Source organism: Podarcis vaucheri, assembly GCF_965113315.1.
Source record: "Podarcis vaucheri genome assembly, chromosome: 8".
Taxonomy (NCBI): domain Eukaryota; kingdom Metazoa; phylum Chordata; class Lepidosauria; order Squamata; family Lacertidae; genus Podarcis; species Podarcis vaucheri.
In genome coordinates this window covers 71,715,242-71,723,437 of record NC_138766.1, presented here as the reverse complement: position 1 = coordinate 71,723,437, position 8,196 = coordinate 71,715,242, and positions in this window count along the sequence as shown.

The window sequence follows — 8,196 nt, the reverse complement described above, 5'->3', positions numbered from 1 at the left end:
TTGACATGTACACTTCTCTGAATTTGACAATGCAGTTCTCCAGCCAAGTAATGTGTACAAAAATGCATATACTAGGGTAAAATGTGCATAAACTGCATATACAGCTGGCCTGCATATGGTGGGTGTTTGGTTCAAAGGGTAACGTGTATATATGAAAATCACGCATAGCCAAAATCACGTTACTCTTGGAGCCACCCCATAGCTAGCTAGGGAGGCACCGGAAGAAGCCTCAGAGCCAGGGAACTGGTGGTGGGACAATGCTGTGTTGTCAAAGGGAGAAGAGGGAGCAGACTGGGAGGAGGAGATGTTGGAAGCTGAAGAGACAACAGGATTTAGTGTGCAGGAATAGGCTGTGGCAGAGAACATTCCATGCTCAGAGACAGAAGCAGAGGCTGAAGAGGAGGGGAACCAAGAGGCAGCAATGAGGCAGGCTGCTGAAGAATCCAGGGAGTCTTCTCCACCTGCTGTGACCAGCTCCCCTTCCCACTGGCCTCCCAGAACACAGAGAGAAATGAAGAAGGCAGAGCAAAGAGAGACAAGACGAAGGAGTCTCAGGTTGCTGGGGAAGGACCCAGGGGAGGAGCCATAGAGAGCGGTGGGAAGGCGGAGGCCTTCAATTCCCGCAACTGCCTCATTGGAATGAGACATAATGGGAAGAGTGACTGGGATCACTAGGCCTGAGCTGTTTGGTTTCTTTGAATAAAGAGACAACTTCACTGACACTGATGTTTTTATTGCTGACCTACTCCTGTCTCCGGCTCCTGACACAAGTAGGCCTTGCCCAGAAGCTAGGCCAAGCACATAAAAGCACATTTTGTGTGTGTGTGGGTCCACCTGGGGAAACCTGTGTAAAAAGCTCTTGGTCTTGCTTCTCAAGCAAGGCATACTCAGTGCGCTGGCTCTGGAACTGTTAGGGATGCCAACACAAGACCTTGCAGGACAAACTGGTTCCCCATGATATCTCTTGAGAGCATCCCCAGCACTGAGTATGGTGCACTGAGTAGGGAAAGTAAAGCCCTTTCTGTGCTGTGTTCATTTGGTGAACTATTTCTGAGGAAATATGATCAGATTGCACAGCTGCTTAGGTAGAGTGTTGGCTTTTGCTTTGGAAAAGATTTTGAACTCTCAGACGCCCACTAAGGACTGCAATTCTTTTATTTTGACAAATCATTAGAGTCTTCATTCGGTCGATAGCATTCCAGATTTCCCTTTGTCAAGTTCAGTGGCCTTGTGGAACAGCTGCAGCAACTGTCTGCAAAAAATGAATAGGCTAATTTTAGATCATGTATATCTCTGGAGAAATGTTATTCAATGTTTATATTTAAGTGAGAATACTCAATGCTATCAAAGAATCACTGAACAGTACTTGTTCCAATGGGAAGTGCTGCGCAAGGCTCATCAAGGGCCAGTTTTATTATGCCTGAAAGTACTTAAAAAGAACACAAGCTGCTGAACTGCCACGGGTTCAAGGGATATTAACATCTGTGTGCTTGCCTGTTCCTTGCTGATAGATGAAAACTTTAGATGAAAGCCTGATTTATTTATTTTCTTGTGGAGCATTTTATGAATTGTGGAGCAGAACAATTTCACCTTTGGTAGTCCCCAAAACTTTTTTAAAAATCAGTTAGGTGATTTTGGCACGGGAAAACGTCTTGCCTTCATAACTTCAGGAATATCAGATAATGTGACCAAGTGAATGCAGCGCAGCTTTCATGTTTTCCATAGGCATCTGACAGGATGGTGGCCGGATCCAGCAGCAGTCTCCTTACACTCTTAGTTATGGAGGTAAAGGAAGAGTTGGCCACTAAGCCCAACCACCTGCTCAGGGTCAGAACTAGAGCACACTCAATGGGTCAACGTGACCATACAAAGACAAGCTGTACTGACAAGGTTCACAAGGAGATTTCTCAGTCTGAGACTTGAAATGGATTATCATTCTCCAACACCATCCCACAAAGTATTGAAAGTGGTATGATATGGAGCTATCATTGTATGTGATATGCGCCCTGGCCACTTCCAGACTGTCATTCAATCAATCATATGGGATTCAATTATATGCTGGCAATGTTAAATTTCACAATTAAAGGTAGATTTGGTACTCTTGCGCTACAAACTCCTTTTTTAAAAATGATATTTTTTGCAGTAAGGAAAGTGACAGAGAAATTCCCTGTAGAGCGTAGGGCAAGAATAACTTGACACAATGCCATCTAGAATCTGAATGAATGAATAAAAGAATGAAAGCGCAATAAACAGTGGACACATTGTGAAAACAAACAGGACAGACACTTTTGCATAGTGGAACATATCCCTACTGACCCAGACACTGACAATGCAATCCTATACATGTCTATTTAGACGTAAACCCCACGGAGTTGAACGGAACTGACTCCTAGGAAAGTAAATAGCAGGGCTGTGGAACCTGTGGCTGGACTCCAACTCCAGTCATCTTCAGTCAACATAGCTAATGGCCAAGGGATCATGCAAGCTGTAGTCCAACAACATCTGAAGAGCCACAGGTTCCCCACATCTTCTCTGATGGACCAGCTTTCACTGCTGGACTTGACAGCTTGAGAGACTGGGTTTCATTCTCTGCTCAGCCATGCCATGAAAGTCACTGATCTTGGGCTAATTGCTATCTCTAGCCTAGTCCATCTACCAAGACTGTAATGAGGAGTAGTGGCACCAGAAAAAGGGGAGAGCACAGAAGGGTCAAATTATATTTCTAGGTGTGTGAGTTGTTGGGTAGGCACTTGCCCTCCTGCTCCCTTCTGGGGCCACCCATGAGCAAGGTTAAAATGTGTGTGTGTGTTGTGGGTTGCCATATATGCAGTGATGGAGGAATCCTCTCTGGCACCCGGGGCAGGACACTGAGGGGTGGGGCGAACTGCCTGGTGGCGCATGCATGATGTCTGTTTGGACTGCACACGTGTGGCATCCCGTGCGCACTCCGTACGGAATGCCGCACATGCACACTCCGTACGGGATGCCACTTGCGTGGCGTTCGTACGGGCTGCCACTCGCACATGTCATCCATACGGGTGACCGGCATCCTGTACGGAGTGCGCATGTGTAGCATCCCGTATGGAGTGTGCATGCATGGCAGCCCATACGGACACCCATATGGACGGCGCGCACAAGCGGCAGCCCGTACAGTCACCGTGCTAGCGGCGCCCATACTGACTGCACGTGCCCTTGGCCACTCTACAGCTGGGAGGAGGCAGGGGCCATCTTGTCACCGCCCCCAGAGTGGCACCCGGGGCGACCTGCCCCCTCCGCCCCACACTTCATACGCCCCTGCATATATGCTGCTTTGAACATCTTGGAGGAAGGCTAATAGCTATATAAATAAAAATTTCCTGTGAAGGGTGCCTACATTCCATGTGCCCCTTTACCATCCCTTTGAAAATGATAGGAAGACATCTGAAAACACAGCATTTCCCTTCCAGAGTTAACCACTCTTTGCATTGTGGATTCGACTCTCAGCTCATTATTCACCTATAGAATCTCCTCGATTCAAATGTGTTGCTCTTCACGGCAGAGCAATGTGTGCTGCCTACAATGTGCTGTTATGCAGGGCTCAGTTAATTCTTTGTCTGCCCCTTTTCCTTTGGCAGCTGACTGGTGAAGTCCCCGTGGAGTTAGTTCCATGTGGTGTGATGCATTGTCACAGGACAATTGTGGCCTCCTTTGTCCGTTTCTCAAGCTGTCAAGTTCCCTGCCTTTGGGGCTTTCTTTTTCACTTGGAGTTTCCATTGTGGCCCGGTTGCCGCTGAAGATCTCACAAACCCAGTTGTGCATATGGTGTTTACATAGGGCCAAAGAAAACCCTACATTGTTAATACTCAAGACTTGACAGGTCCCTTTGTGCAACTAGGTCTTGAACATTACATTGTCTTGGGTGAATTGTTGTGCTCTGCACTGAAGCCCTGATTGGTTTCTTGCAAAGTGTGAAATCCAGTTCTGCCTGGTTTCAGAGCTAGATACATTTTTCTTTTCTATGGCTTCAATTCTTAAACGGCTTTTTGTGTTCAGGCCAATTGATTGCGCTGGGACTGTAAGACGGGTCTGAGAAATGAACTTTATAGATCTCCTGCAAGAACTGCAATCTTGAAATGTTATGTTGCGTTTTTTCTTTCTTTCTGGAAAGAGTTCCTATTGATTCTGCTTCACTGAAGCCATATATGGAGTAAATTTGGTTGGTTGTGTTTTCCCAATACCACAAAACCGTGCAACTTATCTGCTTCTCGCCTGGAAGTACTGAAACCAAGTTAAAATCGCCTTTTGCCTGCACTGAGGTTCTGTAATCAAACCAGTGATTTTAAAGGCACCTCGGTGTCACCAGCTCTCTGAACGCACTGCTGTACTTATTCCAGACTGCCCTGGAGTGTCTACACCTGTTACGTGTCATAACCCAGATTGCTGTGTGCGCACTATCATCACACACATACCACAGAAGTGTAGATAAGATTCATATACAGTGGTACCTCAGGCTACAGGTGCTTCAGGTTACAGATGCTTCAGGTTACAGACTCTGCTAACCCAGAAATAGTTCCTCGGGTTAAGAACTTTGCTTCAGGATGAGAACAGAAATCACACGGTGGTGGCGCGGAGGCAGCAGGAGGCCCCATTAGCTAAAGTGGTGCTTCAGGTTAAGCACAGTTTCAGGTTAAGAACAGACCTCCATAATGAATTAAGTTCTTAACCCGAGGTACCACTGTATTATCATTTGCACTGGCTCCTACGGGCCAAGGCAATTTCACCCCCAATGTTTTTTTGAGGGGGCTTCCCCCGCTCAGTGTTCAGAGGGTGCTAGGCTTGTCCCCCTGGCTCCTCAAGACGTCATACATGTGATGTCAGGATGTGGTTCTTTTGCTTATTTCCTCTAATGTTGCCCTCCAGAAGGGTGTAATTTCTTCACATAACACCACATAGAAACATGGTTCCCCATTCTTTACATCCTCTCCAACCCTGGGTAAGAAGATCCCATTACTCTGCTATGTGCACATGGAATAAGATACCACCCAAGTATTCATTTTAATTCTAAAATAAATAGATTCCATTTCATTTAAACAGCCTAAAACTGATTTGCTCTACCATTCAGCTAAAACGCCTTCATACTTTCTATTGCCTTGAACACTCTTTAGCCTCAGAATACCAGGCAAAGCAGACAGAATACAAACAGCTATTAGAACGAGCCATCACTGGGCCTTACACGGAAAAACGTCTTTGGCTCTGCTTCGCTCATGATGAGTAATGCTTTGTATGGGGACTTTAGGAAATTGAGGGCTGAAAGAACAGGAATCAGGACTTACTTAGCAGATCCAAGGCTGCGAAAACAACATTCCTGACTGTAGCCTTTGTTTACTGTCCCCCTTCTAAAACAGCTCCTTTCCTCCTTCTTGATGTGTGGCTATAAAAAGGTCATATATATAAACTCAGTGGGGCTGCTGATTTCAGCACACATTTTCCATTCCTGTCTGAGTTTTTAAAAGCTACATTTTGCTTTCCCCTTTTAAACGTATTTCTCAAAATTGACCAATTTGTGTGGTTTTTTTGGGGGGGAGGGGGGAGCCACACACAACAACACAAAGCATTTGACAGGTTCTTATAGTCACTGCTGTTTGGGAAGTTGTTGTGTTGGCAGGGTGACCTTAGCTGCAGAACGCACTAATTGTCGGTAACATTTAATTAAATGCTTACTGCTGATGGAGTTTCCTTGACAAGCAGCAACTTTGCCTGTTTTGTAGAACTGATTTAAGAAATTGCACAGCGTGAGACTTACAGTTTGGTCCCACTGTTTTGCACATATCCCTGTGGGGCAGGAAGGTTTATTAATACAATTATCATTGCTTACCGACAGATTTTCCAAAGGACAATGACCACGAAAGACATATGGCTTATATGTAAGTTTAAAAGATTGTTTCCGACTAATATGCCACAATTTATAATTCTATATCAGGCAGGGCTAGCTGCGGTGGCGTAGAATTAGTGTGGAGGGTGGGGCTGAGGGAACCATCACTCCAGGTGCAATTTTTTGGGGGGGCTTTTGCAAGCAGCGCGGTGAGTTGGTGAGGACAAAGAAGTCTGGGTAGGGACTACTGAGCTGCTAAATGAGGTTACGATTACAATTGTGGTTTAAAGGTGGGAGAGGGAAAAGAGGAACAAAGTATGTTGACATTACATAACGAGAGGAGTAGGGAAAAAATGGTTAAGTTGCCTAGGTAACTAGTCTTCCAGAAATGACTTCACACTTAACGTATGCCTTAAAACATTCACAATGCTTTTATTTTAATGAAACTTTTTGTTCTCTGGAAAGAACCGGTATACAATAGGGGTTCCAGAAAATCAAAAGGTTTTTGTTAATTTCTATGCCACACACACATCCCACGTTCAACAGTATGTTCTTTAAAAAGGATATTGCAAGATTCCTGTTTACTGTCTCAATCATTCTTTTATATATTTAATATAAATACTGCGATATAAACACAATATAAATATTGTGATGCAAATACAATATAAATATATGATATAAATACAATTTAAAAATTCATTCCTATCCCATGTCATCAAAATAATTTTTCAATACAGCTTACTTTATAAAGCCATTTATTTATTAACTCTATAATCCTATGTGTGTCTTCTCAGAATTAAGTCCCACTGGGTTCAGTTGGTGTTACTCTCAGGTGCGTGTGCATAATAGGGTTAGAGCATAATTGATTTAAAGTACGTATAAGCCACCGTTTTGACTTAAAGTATCCAAAGCAGTTTACAACATAAAGGATGGTTTGGAAAAGAAAAGAAAATATTAGCAAAATGCAACCTAGAAGCCATATTAAAATGGTGAAAATAGTAGCAATAATAAATAACACTTTAAATTCCTAAAGGCAGCAATCGATAAACACAATTAAAAAAACCGAATTAAAGTGCAGGAGCAAATGTGAACATTTTCAAAAAGATAAAGGGACCCCTGACCATTAGGTCGACTCTGGGTTGCGCGCTCATCTCACTCTATAGGCCAAGGGAGCCAGCACATGACGTGCTTTCGAACTGCTAGGTTGGCAGGAGGTGAACATTTTTACCTGGTGCCTAAAACTCATGATCTTAAGTCCCAGCTTATTGATCAAAGTAGGGTGTTTCACAGCTAGGGTCCTATTGTAGAAGTCAACACATTGCTCTTCTGGGTTATTGTTGTTATGGTACATTATTGTTGTTATGTGAGTACATTTGTGAATGTAGCTTGCATTCATTTCAATAGGACACATATGTATTCTGCGTAACATTTGCAGCCGAAAGAGCAACAGGCACATTAGTTGGAAGAGGACAGAGAATTGTAGTGAGATCCACTATGGTATAGCGATTGCATTGCTGATTCAGGGTCGTCGTCGTTCAGTCGTTTAGTCGTGTCCGACTCTTCGTGACCCCATGGACCAGAGCACGCCAGGCACTCCTGTCTTCCACTGCCTCCCGCAGTTTGGTCAGACTCTTGCTGGTAGCTTCGAGAACACTATCCAACCATCTCCTCCTCTGTCGTCCCCTTCTCCTTGTGCCCTCAATCTTTCCCAACATCAGGGTCTTTTCCAGGGAGTCTTCTCTTCTCATGAGGTGACCAAAGTATTGGAGCCTCAGCTTCAGGATCTGTCCTTCCAGTGAGCACTCAGGGCTGATTTCCTTAAGAATGGATGCGTTTGATCTTCTTGCAGTCCATGGGACTCTCAAGAGTCTCCTCCAGCACCATAAAATTCAAAAGCATCAATTCTTCGGCGATCAGCCTTCTTTATGGTTTCCTTATGATTCAGGGTATGAACACCCAACTTCATATCCCCACTTGGCCATGAAGTTCACAGGATGACATTGGCCAGCAACTAACACTCTCTCTCTCTCTCTCTCTCTCTCTCTCTCTCTCTGCCTAACCTACCTCAAAGGGTTGTTGTGAAGGTAATTACAGGGAAAGAAAATCAGTTATGCTGCTTCGAGGTTGCTTGAAGTCTATATGCTATGAAAATACCTTCACATACCCACACCCAAACAGAGCATAACCTGGAAAGAAGATGCAGTAACAACTGTGCCATTGTTGCAGTTAAAAATCACTTGCAAAGCTCCCAAGTCGCACACATATGAGCTGTCATGTGCAGAAGCCTTCCCTGTAAACATGTTGTGAGAACCTTCCACAGCACTTGCAGTCAAGAGCTGACTGTT